We start from the raw sequence: 23,834 nt of genomic DNA, 5'->3' as shown, positions 1-23,834 counted from the left end.
TCAACTATTGCAGGAGAGGAGAACATTTCCCCTATATTTTTGGCTCTTGTCCTCATTACAATTTAGTTTCCCTTAACCAAACTGACTAACAAACTCCTCCTAACAACTCCTAACAGACAAACCCTACTGCCACCTTTCCGTAATAAAGACTTTAGGGGGATCTTTAGGTGACTCACCTGCGTTGCAGTCCAGTAGGAACAGTTAATGTCATACCTTTTGGCACCTCATCCAGTGCACACTGTTGAAATGCAGGTGACAGAATAGTTTACAACGCTTCCTTCCTTGTCTGACACAGTTAACAATTATGGCGCTTTTTTTTTTTTCCTTATAAGTGCCTGGTGTTAAGTTGAATTGAATTCCACAATATAGATAGATTGGTATGGATTAAGACAGACTAGCTTTAATACCTCTGAGAAGCAATCTCTCTTCGATGATAACTCGCAACATGGAAATTCTTTTGAATCATTAAAGACAGAATGTATTTATTCAGTAAGTTTGAATTATACATATTATTTACTTTGTGAAAATTGACAGCTATATCCCTTTGTGTATCAAAAATATAATGGAGAAAACCACCACAGTAAATAGTTGAAAATAAAGGGAACAAGGGGGTTCTGAGCTTTGCATTTCACTGACTTTATCCATGTCCAGTTCAGCCTTCTCCAGGGGAAGAAAACCTCCTGTGGCCATTGATTATCCTTTTGTCTTTTTTTTTTTTTCCCTGTATGTTTCTCCTAATTGTGTTCTCCTCCAAGATTTTCTGCCTCTTGGGTTTCCAATGACCTCATTTCAGTTCAGTCGCTCAGTTGTGTCCGACTCTTTGTGACCCCATGAATCGCAGCACGCCAGGCCTCCCTGTCCATCACCATCTCCCAGAGTTCACTCGGATTCAAGTCCATCGAGTCAAGATACCATCCAGCCATCTCATCCTCTGTTGTCCCAATCTCCTCCTGCCCCCAATCCCTCCCAGCATCAGAGTCTTCAATGAGTCAACTCTTCGCATCACGTGGCCAAAGTACTGGAGTTTCAGCTTCATCATTCCTTCCAAAGAAATCCCAGGGCTGATCTCCTTCAGAATGGACTGGTTGGATCTCCTTGCAGTCCAAGGGATTCTCAAGAGTCTTCTCCAACACCACAGTTCAAAAGCATCAATTCTTCAGGACTCAGCTTTCTTCACAGTCCAACTCTCACATCCATACATGACCACTGGGAAAACCATAGCCTTGACTAGATGGACCTTAGTCGGCAAAGTAATGTCTCTGCTTTTGAATATGCTATCTAGGTTGGTCAGAACTTTTCTTCCAAGGAGTAAGCGTCTTTTAATTTCATGGCTGCAATCACCATCTTCAGTGATTTTGGAGCCCCCAAAAATAAACTCTGACACTGTTTCCACTGTTTCCCCATCTATTTCCCATGAAGTGATGGGACCAGATGCCATGATCTTCGTTTTCTGAATGTTGAGCTTTAAGCCAACTTTTCCACTCTCCTCTTTCACTTTCATCAAGAGGCTTTTTAGCTCCTCTTCACTTTCTGCCATAAGGGTGGTGTCATCTGCATATCTGAGGTTATTGATATTTCTCCCGGCAATCTTGATTCCAGCTTGTGTTTCTTCCAGTCCAGTGTTTCTCATGATGTACTCTGCATAGAAGTCAAATAAGCAGCGTGACAATATACAGCCTTGACATACTCCTTTTCCTATTTGGAACCAGAGTGTTGTTCCATGTCCAGTTCTAACTGTTGCTTCCTCACCTGCATACAGATTTCTCAAGAGGCAGGTCAGATGCTCTGGTATTCCCATCTCTCTCAGAACTTTCCACAGTTTATTGTGATCCACACAGTCAAAGGTTTGGCATAGTCAATAAAGCAGACATAGATGTTTTTCTGGAACTCTCTTGCTTTTCCCATGATCCAGTGGATGTTGACAATTTGATCTCTGGTTCCTCTCTCTTTTGTAAAACCAGCTTGAACATCAGGGAGTTCATGGTTCACGTATTGCTGAAGCCTGGCTTGGAGAATTTTTAGCATTACTTTACTAGCATGTGAGATGAGTGCAATTGTGCAGTAGTTTGAGCATTCTTTGGCATTGCCTTTCTTTGGGATTGGAATGAAAACTGACTGTTCCAGTCCTGTGGCCACTGGTGAGTTTTCCAATTTGCTGACATATTGAGTGCAGCACTTTGACAGCATCATCTTTCAGGATTTGAAAGAGCTCAACTGGAATTCCATCACCTCCACTAGCTTTGTTCATAGTGATGCTTTCTAAGGCCCACTTGACTTCACATTCCAGGATGTCTGGCTCTAGATGAATGATCACACCATCGTGATTATCTGCGTCATAGAGACATTTTTTGTACAGTTCTTCTGCGTATTCTTGCCACCTCTTCTTAATATCTTCTGCTTCTGTTAGTTCCAGACCATTTCTGTCCTTTATGGAGCCAGTCTTTGCATGAAATGTTCCCTTGGTATCTCTAATTTCCTTGAATAGATCTCTCATCTTTCCCATTCAGTTCTTTTCCTCTATTTCTTTGCATTGATTGCTGAAGAAGGCTTTCTTATGTCTTCTTGCTATTCTTTGGAACTGTGCATTCAGATGCTTATATCTTTCCTTTTCTCCTTTGCTTTTCACTTCTCTTCTTTTCACAGCCATTTTTAAGGCCTCCCCAGATAGCCATTTTGCTTTTTTGCATTTCTTTTCCATGGGGATGGTCTTGATCCCTGTCTCCTGTACAATGTCACGAACCTCATTCCATAGTTCATCAGGCACTCTGTCTATCAGATCTAGGCCCTTAAATCTATTTCTCACTTCCACTGTATAATCATAAGGGATTTGATTTAGGTCATACCTGAATGGTCTAGTGGTTTTCCCTGCTTTCTTCAATTTGAGTCTGAATTTGGCAATAAGGAGTTCATGATCTGAGCCACGGTCAGCTCCCGGTCTTGTTTTTGTTGACTGTATAGAGCTTCTCCATCTTTGGCTGCAAAGAATATAATCAATCTGATTTCGGTGTTGACCATCTGGGGATGTCCATGTGTAGAGTCTTCTCTTGTGTTGTTGGAAGAGGGTGTTTGCTATGACCAGTGCATTTTCTTGGCAAAAGCTCTATTAGTCTTTGCCCTGCTTCATTCTGTATTCCAAGGCCAAATTTGCCTGTTACTCCAGGTGTTTCTTGATTTCCTACTTTTGCATGCCAGTCCCCTATAGTGAAAAGGACATCTTTTTTGGGTGTTAATTCTATAAGGTCTTGTAGGTCTTCATAGAACCATTCAACTTCAGCTCCTTCAGCATTACTGGTTGGGGCATAGACTTGGATTACTGTGATATTGAATGGTTTGCCTTGGAGATGAACAGAGATCATTCTGTCGTTTTGAGATTGCATCCAAGTACTGCATTTCAGACCCTTTTGTTGACCATGATGGCTACTCCATTTCTTCTGAGGGATTCCTGCCCGCAGTAGTAGATATAATGGTCATCTGAGTTAAATTCACCCATTCTAGTCCATTTGAGTTCGCTGATTCCTAGAATGTCGACGTTCACTCTTGCCATCTCTTGTTTGACCACTTCCAATTTGCCTTGATTCATGGACCTGACATTCCAGGTTCCTATGGAATATTGCTCTTCACAGCATTGGACCTTGCTTCTATCAACAGTCACATCCACAACTGGGTATTGTTTTTGCTTTGGCTCCATCCCTTCACTCTTTCTAGAGTTATTTCTCCACTGATCTCCAGTAGCATATTGGGCACCTACTGAACTGGGGAGTTCCTCTTTCAGTATCCTATCATTTTGCCTTTTCACACTGTTCATGGGATTCTCAAGGCAAGAATACTGAAGTGTTTTGCCATTCCCTTCTCCAGTGGACCACATTCTGTCAGACCTCTCCACCATGACCCGCTCATCTTGGGTTGCCCTGCGGGCATGGCCTGGTTTCATTGAGTTAGACAAGGCTATGGTCCTAGTGTGATTAGATTGACTAGTTTTCTGTGAGTATGGTTTCAGTGTACTAAGGTGTATTTTGCTTGGCATTAATTTATTTGATACACCACTACTGAGAAAAGACAGAAGCAGTTCACCATTCTTTACAGTCTCCCAACAAAGCCTACTCTACCTGCTAAGGAAGATGGCAACTTGTAAGAAGGGCTTTTACACACCGAGGTCTAAGCAATCAATCCAGCATATTTTAAAGATACAGACAGATTTTTTTAAGTATCCATATATAGATAGATAATTAGATAAGGAAAGATAGGCATATAAACACATATATATTACTTTGTATTACTTTAAGTCATCTCTAGAGTTGGACTGTGAAGAAAGCTGAGCGCTGAAGATTTGATGCTTTTGAACTGTGGTGTTGGAGAAGACTTTTGAGAGTCCCTTGGACTGCAAGGAGATCCAACCAGTCCATCCTAAAGGAGATCAGTCCTGGGTGTTCATTGGAAGGACTGATGTTGAAGCTGAAACTCCAAAACTTTGGCCACCTGATGGGAAGAGCTGACTCTTTGGAAAAGACCCTGATGCTGGGAAAGACTGAGGGCAGGAAGAAAAGGGGATGACAGAGGATGAGATGGTTGGATGGCACACCGACTTGATGGACATGAGTCTGAGTGATGGACAGGGAGGACTGACGTGCTGTGATTCATGGGGTCGCAAAGAGTCGGACACGACTGAGAGACTGAACTGAACTGAACTGAATATTTACTGGAATGGGGATGTCCAACATTTCAGATACTTCCATGACTGTTGGGAATAAAATAATAGTTCATCTGGCAAAAATCCCATGTATTAAATTATTTGTAGGAATATGTTCATATATATATATGTTTTATATATATATCTAATATGCTAATTTTTTACATGTTTGTGTGTATATATATATGTGTGTGTATATATATATATATATGTGTGTATATATATATATATATATATATATGTTGCTAATTTTAAGTCACTGTATTTACTTAAACAGATATCTCACTCCTCACACATTCTGGATCAACCAGACCTTATTCTTTTGCTCACTGTTGAGTCATGATCAATATTACGACTTTGAACTTTGAAATTTCCTTTCTGACAGAACTCTTACTTACTACTCTTTCTTTACCTTTATTATCAAAGAATTTGAACTTTGTTCTCACTGTGAGGTCTAGTTTCTTGAACCATCTTTATATTGGATACTTCTGGCTTGTCAACCTCTTTCTGACTTCATTTCTCTCAACTCAGACTGTGAGGTCTATATGGATGGAGCCTCTTTAACAGTCTCATTAATACTCTAAAATCTCTCATTTGTTTGGCCTCCACTACCTGTTTGCTGATGAACCCCAGCTCTGAGTGGCCCCTGTGGTCTTCCTTCACTGCTTTCAGACGATGTCAACATTGCTGGAGAAAGTAGGGAACAGTGCTAGCCCCACTGCAAAGCCCTCTGCCCAGTCTCACTTTTCTCTCACTTCTTCAGAAGAAGGAAAAACCCTTAAGCCCATTAGTAGGCAGAGCAAACATCAAGGAGACAAGGAAAAACAAAGTATGGTGATTTAATAGAATGAATTTTCAAAAATGAAGACACAGTTAATGTCAAAGTCCAGATAGACAATTTAGCACTGAAAGTTGGAGGAACGATGGCTGTTTTCTCCTTTTTCCTGAGGTAGGAATGAAGAATAAGATGCCAGTTTGACCATGGTTCAGTTCAGTTCAGTTCTATCCCTTATTTCTTGAAGCTCATTCAAGCTCTTGCTTCCACATCATACTGTTAGCTCTCTGACCACCTACTAACTGCTATTATGGAGAGAATAAAAATGATTTGTTGAGTAAATGATATTCAGTTTACAACATTTCTAAGCTACTTTGATGTAGATTTTAATATGTGCTCTAACAGCCATTATCCCCACTTAGTGCCCAAGAGCACCTAGCTCCAAGAGTCTATGCTTACCTTCTTGCTGTGTGTTACTGGTAGCTGCCACTAGGTGAATGGGGCTTCTCTGGTGGCGCAGACATAAAGGATTTGCCTGCTTTGTGGAGACCTGGGTTTGACCCCTGGGTTAGGAAGATCCCCTGGAGAAGGGAATTACTAACTGCACCAGATTTCTTGCCTGGAGAAATCAATGAGCAGAGCCTGGTGAGCCAAAGTCCATAGGGTCCCAAAGAGTCAGACACGACTGAGTGTCTAACACTTTCACTTCTTCCCTTTTCACTAGGTGAACAGATCCTATTTCTTTAGGATCCCAGAGACCTGTCTGTTGCTTCAAAATCATATATGCACATACTTATTCATTATTTTTTACTTAACTATTCTGAAATGATCAACAAAACCAGGACAAGTTTTGCCATTTTCATGGTTCTTTACTCCAAGTTAGTTTCTTCTTCTTTCTTTTGCATTTTTATCTATAGTACAACCATTCTCTAATCACTACTTGAAACCTAAGAGTAATCCTTAATGCTGCTCTTTCCTTTCCCTCCTTCTAACATTGGGTTTCACATTCTTTGCTCTCTCAGACTCATAGAGAAAAAATTCAAATGTGTGGTTAGTGGGGAGGGTAGAAGGAAGGGAAATGGGAAGAAGGCAGTCAAAAGGTACAAATTTACAGTTATCAGATAAATAAGTGCCAGGGATATAAATAAGTACTAGGGAAGTAATGTACACCACGATAAGTGTAATTAACACTGACAGATGCTATATATGAAAGTTGTTAAGAGAGTAAATTCTAAGTGTTCTCATCACAAAAAATATTTTCTGTTTCCTTTAATATTGTATCTATATTAGATGATGGATGTTCACTAGTTGTAGTAATGTTTACTCTGGAGAAGGAAATGGCAACCCACTCCAGTATTCTTGCCTGGAAGAATCCCATGGATGGAGGAGCCTGGTGGGCTACAGTCCACGGGGTCGCAAAGAGTCAGAAACGACTGAGCGGCTTCACTTAACTTTCACTATTGGTAATATTCACTAATCACTTGATATATGAAAGTCAAATCAGTAAACTGTAAACTTCAAATTTATACTTGCTATACATCAATTATAAACTGGAAACAAAAAAAATTGTTTTTTTATTTTTGGTGATTTCCTTTTAACTTTCATTTCTTCCATTCTCACTAAGTTTTGTTAGATTTAGTTCTCATTTTCCTTTTACTTGGACTGTGGCCAAACTTTCTAACTCATGTCTCTGCATTTAGCCATTCTCTCCTTAAAAGTAACTTAAAATTTCTGTGCAAACTCTAGAGAACAAGCTATTTTTCAGATATCTTTAATCTTAAACCTGGCTGAAATTCACCTTTTTACCTCATTTTGTATTATTTACCTGAACACACTTTACATCTATAGCCTGCTACTCATTTTCTTTGCAACACATCCTGTATGTTTTTGTGTCCCTGGTTTTGTTTGTGATGTTTTTTTCCTCTTCCTGGAATATCTTTCTACAAAATATCTATCTTTCAAAATCCTATGCATCCTTCAAAGCATTTTTCATAGATTAATCTTTCAGTGATGCTTGTCTTCATGGTTTCTTCCTTTTTTTTAAATTGAGATGCACTGGTATATAATATTAGGTAAGTTTAAGGTATACAATGTGTTCATTTAACACATTTCTTTATTGCAGTGTGATTACTACTTTAGTGTCAGCTAACACCTCTTTCATGTCACATAATTATCATTCTTTCCTGTGGTAAGAACAATTAAGTCCTAGTCTCCTAGCAACTCTGAAATTTATAATATAGTATTGTTGACTATAATCACTATTGTTGACTATAATCACTATACTTTAGATCTTCAGGACTTACTTATCTACTATTAGGTTGGTAAAAAGTAATTGTAGTTTCGGACTGTGCCTTTTAAATCATTATAACTAGGCTCAAACACATCTTTATTAGTTAACATAGGAAGCTTTACAATCAACACATTTTTTGCCAACAAGAAATGTTTTATTTCCTGTAGCATAAAAATCCATGCTTAAGGATTTGACAAAAAAATGCTCTTGGAAAGCATTTTCTGCCTCCTGCTGGTTGTGGAAGCATTTTCCCTGCAAAAAGTTGTAGAAATGCCTGAAGAAGGAGTAGTCAGTTGGCAAGAGGTCAGGTGAATATAGGGGAGGAGGCAAAACTTCGTATCCCGATTCATTCGACTTTTGAAGTGCTGGTTGTGCAGTGTGTGGTTGGGTGTTGTCGGGAAGAATTGGGCCGTTTCTGTTGGGCAGTGCTGGCTGCACTTTTCAGAGCATCTCATCCATTTGATAAGCATACTTCTCAGATGTAATACTGACCAGTCAACACTGAGTTCTTTGGCAACTTCTCGTGTAGTTTTAAGAGGATCAGCTTTGATGATTGCCCTCAGTTGGCCGTAGTCAACTTCCGATGGCCAGCCACCATGCCCTTATCTCCAAGGCTCTCATCTCCTTTACAAAACCTTGAACCATGACTGCACTGTACTATTCCTGAGCCAAATGTGTTGTTAATGTTGCAAATTGTCTCTGTTGCTTTATGACCCATTTTGAACTTAAATAAGAGAACTGCTCAAATTTGCTTTTTGTCTAATATCATTTCCCTAGTCTAAAATGAATGTAAAATAAACAAGTAATGTGATTAGCAAAAAATCGTAAGTTAGAAATGAATATTAAAATAATGTATAACATAACCACATTTATTTTTAAATGTATTCCAGTATTGAATGGTACCTTTCAACAATGTAAAATTGCAGTTACTTTTGCACCAACCTTAACAGTTGTGTTTTTAGCCTTAAATGCCATTTTCTCAGTCCTCTCCTCACCCAGCTAAACCTCTGTCACCAGCATCCTACTTTCTGAGAGTTTTACTCTTTTAGATTCCAAGTATAAGTGAGATCAAACATTTCTGACTTACATCACACATTTCTGACTTAATCACATTACATCTGACTTGCATAATGCTCTCAAGGTCTACCCATATTGTTGCAAATGGCAAGACGTCTTTTTCATAGCTGAGTGGTACTCCATTTTGTGTGTGTAACTCCTGTCTTCATTATCCATTCATCTATCAGTGGACACTTTGGTTGTTCCGACATCTTGGCTACTGTGAATAATGTAATCTACTTTTATGGGAGTTCAGACATCTCTTTAATATCTTATTTTTATTTCCTTTGGATATAAACCCAGATGTAGAACTGCTCAATCATATGGCAGTTCCACTTTTAATTGTTTGAAGAACCTCCATATTATTTTTCATATTGGCCGAACATTTCTACCAACAGTGCACAAGGGTTTTTTTTCTCTTCATATTCTTACCAAACTGGTATTGCTTGTTTTTTTGATAATGTTCAGTCACCAAGTCATGTCTAACTTTGCAACCAATGGGCTACAGCACACCAGGTTTCCCTGTCCTTCACTACCCCACAGAGTTTACTCAAATTCATGTTCATTGAGTTGGCTATGCAATCATCTCATCCTCACTGCCACCTTCTCCTCTTGGCTTCAATCTTTCTTTCCAAGCAGCAGGGTCTTTCCCAATCAGTTCCCTCTTCGGATCAGAGGGCCAAAGCATAGGAGCATCAGTCCTTCCCACCAATAGTCAGGGTTGATTTCCTTTAGGATTGACTGATTTGACCTCCTAGCTGTCCAAGGGACTCCCAAGAGTCTTCTCCAGCAACACAGTTCAAATGCATCAATTCTTTAGTGCTCAGCCTTTTTATGGTCCCACTCTGACATCTGTACGTGACTACTGGAAAAACCATAGCTTTGACTATATGGCTCTTTGCTGGCAAAGTGATGTCTCTACTTTTTAACATACTCTCTAGGTTTGTCATAGCTTTTACTGTCATTCTAACAGGAGTGAGGGAGAAGGAAATGGCACCCCACTCCAGTGTTCTTGCCTAGAGAATCCCGGGGACAGAGGAGCCTGGGGGGCTGCTGTCCACGGGGTTGCACAGACTCGGACACAACTGAAGCAACTTAGCATGCATGCATGCATTGGAGAAGGAAATAGCAACCCACTCCAGTGTTCTTGCCTGGAGAATCCCAGGGACGGTGGAGCCTGGTGGGCTGCCGTCTATGGGGTCGCACAGAGTCAGACACAACTGAAGCGACTGCAGCAGCAGCAACAGGCGGGAGGTGATGTTTCACTGTGGTTTGATCTGCATTCCCCTGATGATTATAGTTTAGTGATGTGGGCCTTTTGGCCATTTGGATGTCACCTTTAGGAAAAAAATGTCTGTTTAAGATCCTCTGTCCATGTTGTAATTGAATTTTTTTGTTTTTACTGAAAAGTTGTCTCTCCCTTATGTAAATATCCATGTTAGATTCTTGTTAATAGTCTGCCTTAAAAGGATGCTTTTTTATACATGTCTAGACTGCTATGTCTTAATTTCTTTGTAGAACCTTACTTCTTTATCACTGTGCTCCTGTGTATATAGGTGCATATATAATTAGTGCTTTCACTCTATGAATATATCTAGGTTGAATGAAGAAATGAATGAATGATAAAATGCCTCAAGCATTTTGAAAATTGTTTTTGAATGACCTTCTCAGAGTGTATTGATATGCTTCTCTGTTTCACCTTACTTGGTGGTAAGGGGGAAAAAAAAAAACAAAAACTTAAGTTGTTCGTTGACTGATGAATTATTCTTTTATCAAGAGTAATCATTTCACCAAAAAAGCTATAACTATGTGAGGTGACAGAAGTGTTAATTAGCTTGATAAGGGAAATCCTTTCATAATGTATATCAATATCAAATTGTCACAAAGTGAAAATGAAAGTCACTGAGTTGGGTCTGACTCTTTGCAACCCCGTGGGCTGTAGCCTGCCAGGTTCTTCTGTCCATGGAATTCTCCAGGCAAGCATACTGGAGTGGGTAGCCGTTCCCTTCTTCAGGGGATCTTCGCAACCCAGGTATCGAACCCAGGTCTCCTGCATTGCAGGTGGATTCTTTACTGTCTGAGCCACCAGGGAAGACCAAATTGTCACAATGTATACTTTAAATATCTTACAATATTACTTGTCAATTTTATCTCAAAAAAAAGCTAAAATTAAAGAAATAATAATAGAAGATGTGCTATGCTTCCATTCCATTTTCAATTTATGCATAGTTTTATTATTTTATTTACTTCAATAAATCTTTTCTAAAAGTTTAAATATTTGTAAGGCTCTAAGACTTCTGAAACTTCTTGATTCAGTTACATTATTTATATATCTTGAAGCATCCATGCTATTTGATCCCACACTATGTAGTGCCTTCTGGATGAGTCTTCATAAAAATTTCAGGAAGCTGCATTTGTATTTTCCTCTTTGTAATGTAACTGTTTTTCAGATATTTTCCTTTTTATTCATGAGAAACTGCAGCATAACTCTTAATTTAAATAAAAGCAATAAATATATAGAGAAAGAGGTAGATAACATTATAATTTTCTTCCTCAGGAAAAAAATATGACTACGAATAATTAAAGATGGATCTCTGTTGGCAGAACAACAGACCTCTTATTCAGCATGTGGAGGAAGTGAACCCACATATTCTTACTATACATGAGATCTCCTAAGATGAGTGTGAATTACATCTCATCAAGGGTTACCTCATATCTCCTGTAAAACACATTTTCCTGAGCCCCCAGCCCTGGTATGGACATACTTTGGTCTGTCTTCTTTCTTAGTTAGAGGAAGTCTACTCATAAGGAAGTTGGAGGCCAAAGATCTGGCGTCTGCCTGCACGTCTCCTGCAGATACCTGATACACTGAAGCTGCGCGTCAAGTGTGGCACACTCTTAGTGAAACCCTACTTTTACTCGGCGTCAAGGATTGGCTTAAAAAGTTTTCTGAGCTGAGAAGATTAAATTACTCTTCAAGGCCAAAGGGCTGTGGTATGAGATTATACCTGATGAAAGGAAGAAATAAATTATTAAGAGGATATGAAGTTAATAAATCTTCCTTTATAAGTAGCACATAAAGTGTTTTACTGCTGAGGCTGAAACATTAATATCAGGTTTTCTTGAAGGGGCACCTGTACTGAACCCAGAACTCTCCATAATGCTAGAAATTTGACAGCCCATGTTCACTGGTCTAATATTTAGGTGAAATATTCTTTATAGTGCAACCTCTTGGTATTTTTTTAATCTGATACTTAATAACTTCAATGAGTAAAAGAAAAATAATCAGGGGGATTCAAGAGCTTTACAGGCTGTTCTTTAAAGTGTGTACCTACTTTCATGAAAACTGCAATATTTTAAACTAGCTCTTTTTAGGTATCTTGGCTTGTATTGGAAAGAAAATCAAGTCTATGAGATTTCTAAGAGCAAGAACGTGACCTTGTTGATCATGATATTGCCAGTCCCTTGCCTGCAACATAGTAGGTATGACTAGAAATTAACTAAAGTACAAAAATCAATTCATAGTCAACTTTCAAGTTTCAAAACTTGGACATACTAGATATTACACAAGGTCTCCTAAGCTGATTTTCATGTCTAAACACAAGTTAAGCTTTCATTTAAACCCACTGATTTGTGTTTCTCTGATAAAGTTACAGAAATACTTCTTCAGTTTTCTGTTTTTCCAATGAAATCACAAGAGGTGTGACTTGTTTCAAAAATGAAGAATGTTCTTTGGCATCACTGTTTCTACTCTCCACTTTATTTTACAGATAAACGTGCTGATACCATGGAATCTAACAGACAATTGACCAAGAGCCCAATTATGTTTATACAGACTTTAAGAACAGAAAGATATTGCTCCCCACCCAAATTTTGAATCAAGATAAACCACTCCTTAAGCGAAAGAGTGGTTTAACTAATTAACTATACTTAATTAGTTCTGTATTTCTTGTTTTTCTCATAACGACTACTTAAGTGATACAAAACACCTAACCATTTCTCTTATCTATACCACTTATATCATTGTGAGTATAGCTATATCTATATTGCTTTGATGGTATCCTCAGCATTAGATGAGCTGAATAATCCAGCACTGATATGACTCAAGACAAAAGAAAATAATCCAGATTTAGACATGTACATTCTGTTTTCCTCCCCTGCAAAAATCATTCTGTAGTACCAAGAAGAAAACTGAGCATGTAATCTTTAGTCAAAAGCCAAATTTTAAGTCAAATAGTTTACCAACAAAAGAAAGTTAAATATAAAAGTGATCTTATCAGTTCCTAAACAATAAATATTGAATGCTTAAAATTATAAATCATGATTGGCAGGAGGCCTTGCCATATCTTGGAATAAAAATATTTCTTTCTGCTCAGATAAGACGTGACAATAACTTAGGATCTATCAATTTAAAATACTTTAAAATGTTCTATATTTATTATAATTTGGAAATATTGTGTGTAATGAAAATACTTTGGCTAATCAAAGAGGGACACATATTCTTCCTCTCATTATAAAATAAACACACATGAAATCAAATAATCATTAAAGACCTATGTTAAGTAAATAAAATCTAAAATAAGTAGCAGGGATCAAAATTAAGTGTAAATTCAACCTCCACGTAGGTACTGATTTTCATTGCCTTTTTGATTAAACAGGGTCATTTAAAGATAAGATGGGCTTCCCAGGTGGGGCTGGTAGTAAAGAACCCGCCTGCCTATGCAGGGGACCTAAGAGACACAGTTTCGATCCCTGGGTTGGGATGATCCCCTGGAGGAGGAAAGGGCAACCCACTCCAGGTTTCTTGCCTGGAGAATCCCACGGACAGAGAAGCCTGGCGGGCCACAGTCCACAGGGGAGCAAAGAGCCTGACATGACTGAAGCAACTCAGCATAGCAAAGATATGATGGAAATTAGTCTAAAAAGTTAGGTAACTTTTTTCCCTTTTAAACTTTTTACTTTATCTTGGAGGCTAGCCAGTTAACAACATTGTGATGGGAACAGCAGAGCGACTCAGCCAGACCCATACATGTGTCCCCAAAACTCCCTCCCACCCAGGCTGCCACAGAGCGTTGAGCAGAGTTCCCTGCGCTGTACATTAGGTCCTTGTCGGTTATCCATTTCAACTACAGCAGTGGGTACATGTCCATCCCAAATCCCTACCTGTCCCTTCCCCGCCACTGCCTGCAACCGTAAGTTTGTTTTCTAAGTCTGTGAATCTGTTTCTGTTTTGTAAATAAATTGATTTGCATCATTTCTTTTTAGATTATGCTTATAAGAGATATCATATGATATTTTTCTTCTCTAACTTACTTCACTCAGTATCATAATCTCTAGGTCCATCCATGTTGCTACAAATGGCATTATTTCATTCTTTTTAATGGCTGAGTAATAATCCATTGTAGGTAGGTACTACATCTTCTTTATCCAGCCTTCTGTTGATGGACATTTAGGTTTCTTCCATGTTTTTGGCTATTGTAAACTGTGCTGCAATGAACACTGGTATGCATGTATCCTTTGGGACCATGTTTTTCTCTGGATATATGCCCAGGGGAGGGATTGCATAGTCAATAAGGTAGCTCTATTGTTGGTTTCTTAAGGAACCTCTATACTGTTCTCCATAGTGGCTGTACCAATTTACATTCCTCCCATTAGAATAAGAGGGTTCCTTTCTCTCTACACTCTCTCCAGAATTTATTATTTGTGGAATTTTTGATGATAGCCTGGTGTGAGGGGATACCTCATTGTAGTTTGGATTTTCATCTAATAATGAGCGATGCTGAACATCTTTCCATGTGCCTCTTGGCCATCTGCATGTTTTCTTTGGAGAAATATCTGTTTAGGTCTTCTGCCCATTTGTTGATTGGGTTGTTTGTTTTGATGATATTAAGCCTCATGAGCTGTTTGTAAATCTCGGAGACTAATCCCTTGTTGGTTACATCATTTGCAAATATTTTCTCCCAATCTGTGGGTTGTCTTTTCATTTTATTTGCTGTGCAAGAAAGGCTTTTGAGTTTAATTAGGTCCCATTTGTTTATTTCTGTTTTTATTTCCATTATTCTGGGAGACAGATCAAGAAAGATATTGCTGCAATTTATGTCAGAGTGTTCTGCCTGTGTTTTCCTCTAGGAGTCTTACAGTATCTGGGTCTCACATTTAGGTCTTTAATACATTCTGAGCTTATTTTTGTGTATGGTGTTAAAGAATGATCTAATTTATTTTTTTTTAAACTGGAGCTGTCCAGTTTTCCCAGCACCATTTGTTGAAGAGACTGTGTTTCCACCATTGTGTAGTCATGCCTCCTTGTCACAGATTGACTGTAGGTGCATAGGTTTATTTCTGGGGAAAGTTCATTAACTATTATTCTCATATATCAGTAAATATTTCATGTATTCTATGGGAGAAATAGACTTATAAACTCTAAGTACCCCTCAAATAGAATGTCTGTTTTTAATTTATGAATTTCATCTTTATTTTGGGGTTTCTCTTTCTGTTAATTAGTTTAGTCTTTAAAGCACTGGGCACTATAATATAAGGCAAGTTAGAAATTGCATTATTAGCCCACCATTTAAAAATCAACAGAGCAACATTAAATTGTTAGTACTTTTAGAGGTGCTAAAAAGTTTAAAAATTCCATTTTCTAAAAAGTATTTGATTATTACAAAGTATAATGAATAAGTTTGTATTTATTCTAACTGATATCTTGAAACTTTGGGATTAATTCATACACATATATATGTATAATAAGGGCATGAAATAATTTTAAGGCCAAATTTTAAGGCCAAATTAAAAAAAAAAAAAACTGAAGTCCATTACAGAAAATCTACAAATCTATTTTTATTTGCTCTGATGCTAGCATAGAATAAAATGTAAAAGCCTTTCTGCATAAGGATTTCATCGTCAAGAAATTTCACAATGAATTTCTAAAGTCTGGACAATACAGGCATACCTCAGAGTATTGCAAGTTCAGTTCCAAACCACCACAATAAAGTGATTAGTACAATAAAGCAAATCACTTTTTTTTTTTTTTGGTTTCCCAGAGCATACAAAAGTTATGTTTACACTAGATCGTTACCTATTAAGTGCGTAATAAATAGCATTATGTCTACCAAAGTACACAACTTAAACATACTGATAAAAAACGCTAACCATTACCTGAAACTTCAGTAAGTCATAATCAAAGATCACTGGCCACAGACCACCATAACAAATAATAATAATGAAAAAGTTTAAAATATTTTCAGAATTACCAAAATGTGGCACAGAGATATGAAATGAGCAATTGCTGCTGAAAAATAAAGCCAATAGACTTCCTTGATGCCAAGTTGCCATAAACCTTCAATTTGTTGTAAAAACAAAAACAAAACAAAACCAGTATCTTAAAAGCACAGTAAAACAAGGCAGGCTTGTATTCTGGTAAATTAGAAAACACATCATCAAATATATGCCAAAGATCCAGTAGTTCCAGCCAATCTAAGGATCGGTAACTTCCAAAGTATCTGAGAAGCTTTAAAAATAGTTCATGGGCCTCAGCCCTGGACATTCTGAAAATAACCAGTGCAGGAACCAAGGATGTACATTTTAAGGTTATACAGGATGATTCTTATGTCTTGGTATGCCCTGAAATGCATGACATATTTTTTAACTTGACAGAATTAGTCACAAAAAATGTAGAAATGTTTCTTTTAAAAAAAAAAAAAAAAAAAGCTAAATTGCTGCTCACCCATTCCCTCCCCCTAGTCATGCTCACTGTCTTCTTGGCAATCACTTCCCAGGCAACTTCTCAGAATTATTCACTGTTATCATCTCTTAATTTTACTGATGCCACCTGATGCGAAGAAATGACTCATTGGAAAAGACCCTTATGCTGGGAAAGATTGAAGGCAGGAGGAGAAGAGGACGACAGAGGATGAAATGGTTGGATGGCATTACCGACTCAATGAAGATGAGTTTGAGTAAGTTCCAGGAGTTGGTGATAGGGAAGCCTGGCGTGCTACAGTCCATGGGGTTGCAAAGAGTTGGACATGACTCAGCAACTGATCATCTCTTATTGTACAACACAAGTCGAAGCCAGGTTTTCAGATGAGCTAGATGAAAATGCACCTAGGAATTATATTCATAGGAGTCTAACTTTCATACTATAGGGTGTCTCAGTGTTGTACAATTTCCAGCAGAGACATAGTATCCTCCTGTATTCCATTTGTACAATTTAGTCTCAGAATGAGAGTTGTTCTTGAATAGGATAAGTTAATAAAAAGTGCATTTCAGTAGATGTAGTCTGGCAGTGACTAGCTGGGTTGACAGAATTAGAGCTTTCTCAGTGATGAGGATCCTGGGAAAGAGGGCTTGGAGTAGACTGGAAATGCACAGAGGGAAAAGGAAAAAAAAAAAAAAAAAAAGGAAGCAGGAGCCTGAAGATGCATGCTTGTGAGATGAGGCCAGAGGTTAATGCTGGTTCTGATGGAATCTTGATCTGCATAATTTCTACAAGAACCTGTCTTCTCTGTGTGCGCGTGCTAAGTTGCTTCAGTCACGTCCAACTCTTTGCAGCCCTATGGACCGTAGCCAGCCAGGCTCCTCTGTCCAAGGGATTCTCCAGCCAAGAATACTGGAGTGGGTTTCCATGTCCTCCTCCAGGGCATCTTCCCAACCCAGGGATCAAATCCATGTCTCTTAAGTCTCCTGCATTGGCAGGTGGGTTCTTGACCACCAGCGTCACCTGGGAATTATACAAATAAATAAGTTCATGATTACTATTTATTTGAAAATTCAACTTAATAATGACAATAGAATAGATAGGTACAGTAGAAAAGCAGATGCGTATACAACTAATTAAAATACAAGGAAGCATGTAGTTTTTTAGGCTGCAATTTTGATGTGTGTGATTGAAGCTTTAATGTAGGAGGAAGTATTTGAGCTGAATGGGTGAAATTTTGACAGCTTGCCTTTAGCAGAGGAGTGCAAAGCATAGAAGTGGAAAAATGGAGTATGTTTTAAGAAAAAGGCAAACTAGTTTTATATGCCAAAAATGAATTGTGGTTTGGTATTTTTCATGATGTGAAAAATAAGACCAGGAAGAGGGCATCACAGATGAAGCCAAAAGTCTGCATTGCATTCTGTAGGAATGTTGAGTCTGGTGAAATGTTCCGTAAGAATATGACATGATCAGAACTGTGCTTTAGGAAAACCAGAGAGAGAAGAGGGAGAAGGAAACTATTTCAAAATCAAGTGGAACACTTTGGCTGCTGATGCTAAGTCGCTTCAGTCGTGTCCGACTCTGTGCGACCCCACAGATGGCAGCCCACCAGGCTCCCCCATCCCTGGGATTCTCCAGGCAAGAACACTGGAGTGGGTTGCCATTTCCTTCTCTGATGCATGAAAGTGAAAAGTGAAAGTGAAGTCGCTCAGTCGTGTCCGACACTTTGGCTAAGAGGGCTTATAACAAATCAGCTGGAAGTCAACCAAGAAACACACGCTATTGTCTGTGTGTAAGTGCTGGACCAAGACCTGGATGAGGGTTTGAACTAAGAGATGTAATGAATGGAAAGAATGGATTATATTGGAAGGGCCTTGCAGGGACACAGAACGGGTTCCTAACTCCCTTAATCTACCTTGCTTTAGCCATTAAAAAAAAAAAAGGGTTCCCATCACTTGTTTTGCTTTTTTCAATCTTTTGACCACTTTCCCCCATTAGCTTTCTTTTTAAAAAAACAGCTTTACTGAGATATAACTTACTTACCAGAATGCTCACCTGCCAATGTGTGCAATTCAGTAATTTTATCATGTAAATAGAGTCATGCACCCACCATCATATACAGCATTTGCATTTTCCCTAAAGGAAACCTTTAGCCATTACTAGTCACTCCCCATCCCCATGCCCCTTCCTTCTCAATGGGCACATAGGCCACCACTAAGCTACATTATCTTTCTTGCTTATGTTTTCTATTGAACACTAAGTTGTTGGGGGAAGGACTCAGTCTTTTAACACATAATACCTAATGACAAACAGTCCTTTGTATGAAACAGTTTTTAACTCAATACCTTTCTCTCAACGTCCATCTTCTCCTCCTACCTTGGCCCAGTCCCTGCCCAACGCACAAACACACAATATAGATGTTTCCAGGGCATGACACTCTTACCTTCTCTTTCTCTTGTCCTTGTGTAGACCAGAAAGCCCCAGAAGCTTCTTGGAGGCCAGGAGAAGCCAACAATCCGTGCCTGTAGGAACACAGTGATGCCAGAAGCATGAAGTTGTCTGACGGTTTCCATTTCACTCCTTGGGAGGTTGCAACCTGGAACGCCATGGGAAAGCAGTGCAGGACTGCCTGCCAATGCCCAAAGCTGGTTCTAGAAGCCCGAGATCCACACTAGACTGTGAGACACACTGGAACTGGGTCCAGACGATTCAGTCTGGACTAAGGCACGCCTGGAATAAAGCAGAAGTCCACTCTCCAGAGTGTGGTAAAAGTTTTCATTAGACTCTGCCAAAACTCCCAGTTGAAACTGAGCGTCTAAAGGATTCATGTCAATCTTCCTCTCTTCCCAAGAAGGAACAGGCTCTCAGGGCCTTTCTCACCTTCCCCAGCTACTGCTGATCCAAGGAGTTTATGGAGCTCAATGAATCTGAACACATCTGTATATATTTTACGATCATAAATGACTGGGAGATAGAAAGGACAGAGATACTATCTGTACAACTGAGGGAACTCCATAAGCCTGTCCCACAGTGGGTTAGCAATAATCCTCAACCACCTTCTATACGAATTTATCAAGTCAGTTAAACTTCTCTCAGTCCTCACAGACTATCTTTCCAAGATTTGTAAAAGACAGTGAATAAGGAACATAATGTGTAAATGATGAAATGATGCATTTTGCACACATGGTATTTTCATAGGAACTAGTCCAGACTGCTGTGGACTGATAGGAGAGTCCGGGCTGAGTTCTTTGAATTTTCCTGGAGTGTCTGAAGCTTTCCAACATACAGAGCATTAAACATTTGACTGGGCTGTGGGGTAGTTTTTACCTCTTGGATGGTTCCTTCTGAGTCACACCACCACCTACTTATAGCATACGATTTACAAGCCCCCACCTCAAGGACAGTCACTTGATACTTGCTTCCAGACACTCCAGGTGAAGGAGGTGACATGACTCTAATCCTGCTCACCCCCCTTAGTCTTTGTGTGTGCAGTTAGTTCTCATTCTCTAAGTCCCTACATGAGAACAGACCCCTATCTATGTTTCAGAGTTGAAGGATCTTGAAAAAGAGAACTTCATATTACCTTACTTTAGTATCTGGTTTTTTATAGGCACCAGTATGGTAGAAACCAACACAGCATTATAAAACTTAAAAAAAAAAAAAAAACAAAAACAAAAAGATCATGAAAAACGAATTTACATATATATATGTATATGTATAGCTGAGTCACTTTGCTGTACACCAGAAACCTCCCATAGCATTGTAAATCAACTATACTTCAGTGAAATAAATTTTAAGAAAAGAAATGTATGGCTTAGCACTTGCAGCAATGTGGATGGACCTAGAGACCGTCATACTGAGTGAAGTAAGACAGAGAAGGAGAAATATCATATAACATCCCTTATATGTGGAATTTTAAAAGAAATGATACAAATAAGTGTATTTACAAAATAGAAAGAGACACACAGACTCAGAGAAGGAACATATGGTTGCCAGAGTGGGAAGGATGATGGGAAGGGGAGGTTAGGAAGCTGGGGATGGACATGTACGCAATGGTATATTTAAAATGGATAACCAGCAAGGGCCTACTGTATAGAACAGGGAACTCTGCTCAATGGCACGTGGCAGCCTGGATGAAGGTGTGAGAACAGATACATGTGTGTGCACGGCTGAGTCCCTTCCCTGTCATCTGTTACACTGTGAACAACCATGTGCGTAATTAACATTGTTTGTTAATCAGCTATGCCCTAACACAATAGGTTTTTGCCCTAATAAAAAGGTTTTCTTTGTAAAAAAGAAATGGCTTAGTATTCACACATCATTTATAGTTAATCACTGACCAAAACACCTCTTGATGTCTAGCTTGCTGGTCAGGGGGCATAAAATGATGGCAAGAACTTAACTCACAATATAAGGCCCCTCTAACATGTTTTATCCATTCACTGAATTGGTTTTTCCTACTTCCCAGTGTTTTGAAACTGTGCTGCCAAGAAAATTCAGTCATATTCTCAAACAATTTGCAGAACTCCAGATTTTTAAACAGTATTATATTTCATTTTATACAATAGCTTTCCTGTTTTTGTTTTCTTTAAGAAAGAAAATAAGCTGAAAACTGTGCAAACTCTGTGACTTTTCTTTCCAAGGTGGTAATTTCTTTTATGATAATAGAATCCATTATAAAGAGAGTCAGTCACATTTAAGAGCTTTTATAGTTTTTATATATAAAGAATATTTTACACTGTTCATTGTACTGTAAACACATGTACTTGATTTTAAGCCTACTAAAAGTCGCCAGTAATATTAGAAACTAAACAGCTGACTTACATTAATTAGTGTTTCCATAAAGGTTTCTGAGGGAAATAAATACAAGTAAATATAGCATGAACTCCTTATTACCAAATTCAGACTGAAACTGAAGAAAGCGGGGAAAACCACAAGACCATTCAGGTATGACCTAAATCAAATGCCTTATGATTGATTATACAGTGGAAGTGAGAAATAAATTTAAGGGCCTAGATCTGATAGATAGAGTGCCTGATGAACTATGGAATGAGGTTCGTGACATTGCACAGGAGACAGGGATCAAGACCATCCCCATGGAAAAAAAATACAAAAAAGCAAAATGGCTATCTGGGGAAGCCTTACAAATAGCTGTGAAAAGAAGACAAGCAAAAAGCCAAGGAGAAAAGGAAAGCTATAAGCATCTGAATGCAGAGTTCCAAAGAATAGCAAGAAGAGATAAGAAAGCCTTCTTCAGCGATCAATGCAAAGAAATAGAGGAAAAGAACAGAATGGGAAAGACGAGAGATCTATTCAAGAAAATTAGAGATACCAAGGGAACATTTCATGCAAAGATGGGCTCGATAAAGGACAGAAATGGTCTGGACCTAACAGAAGCAGAAGATATTAAGAAGAGATGGCAAGAATACACAGAACTGTACAAAAAAGATCTTCACGACTCGGATATCATGATGGTGTGATCACTCATCTAGAGCCAGACATCCTGGAATGTGAAGTCAAGAGGGCCTTAGAAAGCATCACTACGAGAAAAGCTAGTGGAGGTGATGGAATTCCAGTTGAGCTCTTTCAAATCCTGAAAGATGATGCTGTGAAAGTGCTGCACTCAATATGCCAACAAATTTGGAAAACTCAGCAGTGGCCACAGAACTGGAAAAGGTCAGTTTTCATTCCAATCCCAAAGAAAGGCAATGCCAAAGAATGCTCAAACTACTGCACAATTGCACTCATCTCACACACTAGTAAAGTAATGCTCAAAATTCTCCAAGTCAGACTTCAGCAATACATGAACCATGAACTCCTTGATGTTCAAGCTGGTTTTAGAAAAAGCAGAGGAACCAGAGATCAAATTCCCAAAATCTGCTGGATCATCAAAAAAGACAGAGTTCCAGAAAAACATCTATTTCTGCTTTATTGACTATGCCAAAGCCTTTGACTGTGTGGATCACAATAAACTATGGAAAATTCTGAAAGAGATGAGAATACCAGACCATCTGACCTGCCTCTTGAGAAATCTATATGCAGGTCAGGAAGCAACAGTTAGAACTGGACATGGAACAACAGACTGGTTCCAAATAGGAAAAGGAGTATGTCAAGGCTGTATATTGTCACCCTGCTTATTTAACTTCTATGCAGAGTACATCATGAGAAATGCTGGACTGGAAGAAACACAAGCTGGAATCAAGATTGCCAGGAGAAATATCCATAACCTCAGATATGCAGATGACACCACCCTTATGGCAGAAAGTGAAGAGGAACGAAGAAGCCTCTTGATGAAAGTGAAAGAGGAGAGCGAAAAGTTGGCTTAAAGGTCAACATTCAGAAAACGAAGATCATGGCATCAGGTCCCATCACTTCATGGCAAATAGATGGGGAAACAGTGGAAACAGTGTCAGACTTTATTTTGGGGGGCTCCAAAATCACTGCAGATCGTGATTGCAGCCATGAAATTAAAAGACACTTACTCCTTGGAAGGAAAGTTATGACCAACCTAGATAGCTATTCAAAAGCAGAGACATTGCCGACTAAGGTCCGTCTAGTCAAGGCTATGGTTTTCCAGTGGTCATGTATGGATGTGAGAGTTGGACTGTGAAGAAGGCTGAGCGCCAAAGAATTGATGCTTTTGAACTGTGGTGTTGGAGAAGACTCTTGAGAGTCCCTTGGACTGCAAGGAGATCCAACCAGTCCATTCTGAAGGAGATCAGTCCTGGGATTTCTTTGGAAGGAAGGATGCTAAAGCTGAAACTCCAGTACTTTGGCCACCTCATGCGAAGAGTTGACTCATTGGGAAAGACTCTGATGCTGGGAGGGATTGGGGGCAGGAAAAGGGGACGACAGAGGATGAGATGGCTGGATGGCATCACTGACTCGATGGACGTGAGTCTGAGTGAACTCCGGGAGTTGGTGATGGACAGGGAGGCCTGGCGTGCTGCAATTCATGGGGTCGCAAAGAGTCGTACACGACTGAGCGACTGAACTGAACTGAACTGAAATATTGCACCAAAGGACTGAATTAACAAAGAAAAAAGAAATAACTTTTCATGTTCATATTTGAATACACATCCAATTTGTGATCATTATAAAATAATATCAGAGGAATCTACACAGATATATTTTACAAACTCTGTATACCAGTTTTACTCAATACAGAATTCAGATGATTAGAATTATTACCTAGGGCTCATAAATATTAAAGTTATTGACTGATCTACCATAGTTTCTACTTTTCCCAATAGTTCTGTGGTCTTCCTAGTATATAAACTACAAAAGTTGTGGGATGTGATTGCCACTTCCACTGAGTTTCATTAAGCCT

General features: G+C 38.9%; 1 long non-coding RNA gene across 1 annotated transcript in view; it reads left to right on the top strand.

Annotated features, from left to right (window-relative positions):
• LOC132658698 (uncharacterized) overlaps positions 1-21,778 on the top strand; it is a 727,669-nt gene extending 705,891 nt beyond the window's left edge. The window contains exons 13-14 of the long non-coding RNA XR_009598629.1: positions 16,584-16,763; positions 18,974-21,778. This is a non-coding gene — a long non-coding RNA (uncharacterized LOC132658698). The remainder of the gene's footprint in view (positions 1-16,583; positions 16,764-18,973) is intronic.
• Positions 21,779-23,834: the final 2,056 nt, after the last annotated feature.

The sequence above is a fragment of the Ovis aries genome, chromosome 26, assembly GCF_016772045.2.
Source record: "Ovis aries strain OAR_USU_Benz2616 breed Rambouillet chromosome 26, ARS-UI_Ramb_v3.0, whole genome shotgun sequence".
NCBI lineage: Eukaryota > Metazoa > Chordata > Mammalia > Artiodactyla > Bovidae > Ovis > Ovis aries.
This window is presented reverse-complemented; position numbering and strand designations above follow the sequence as displayed.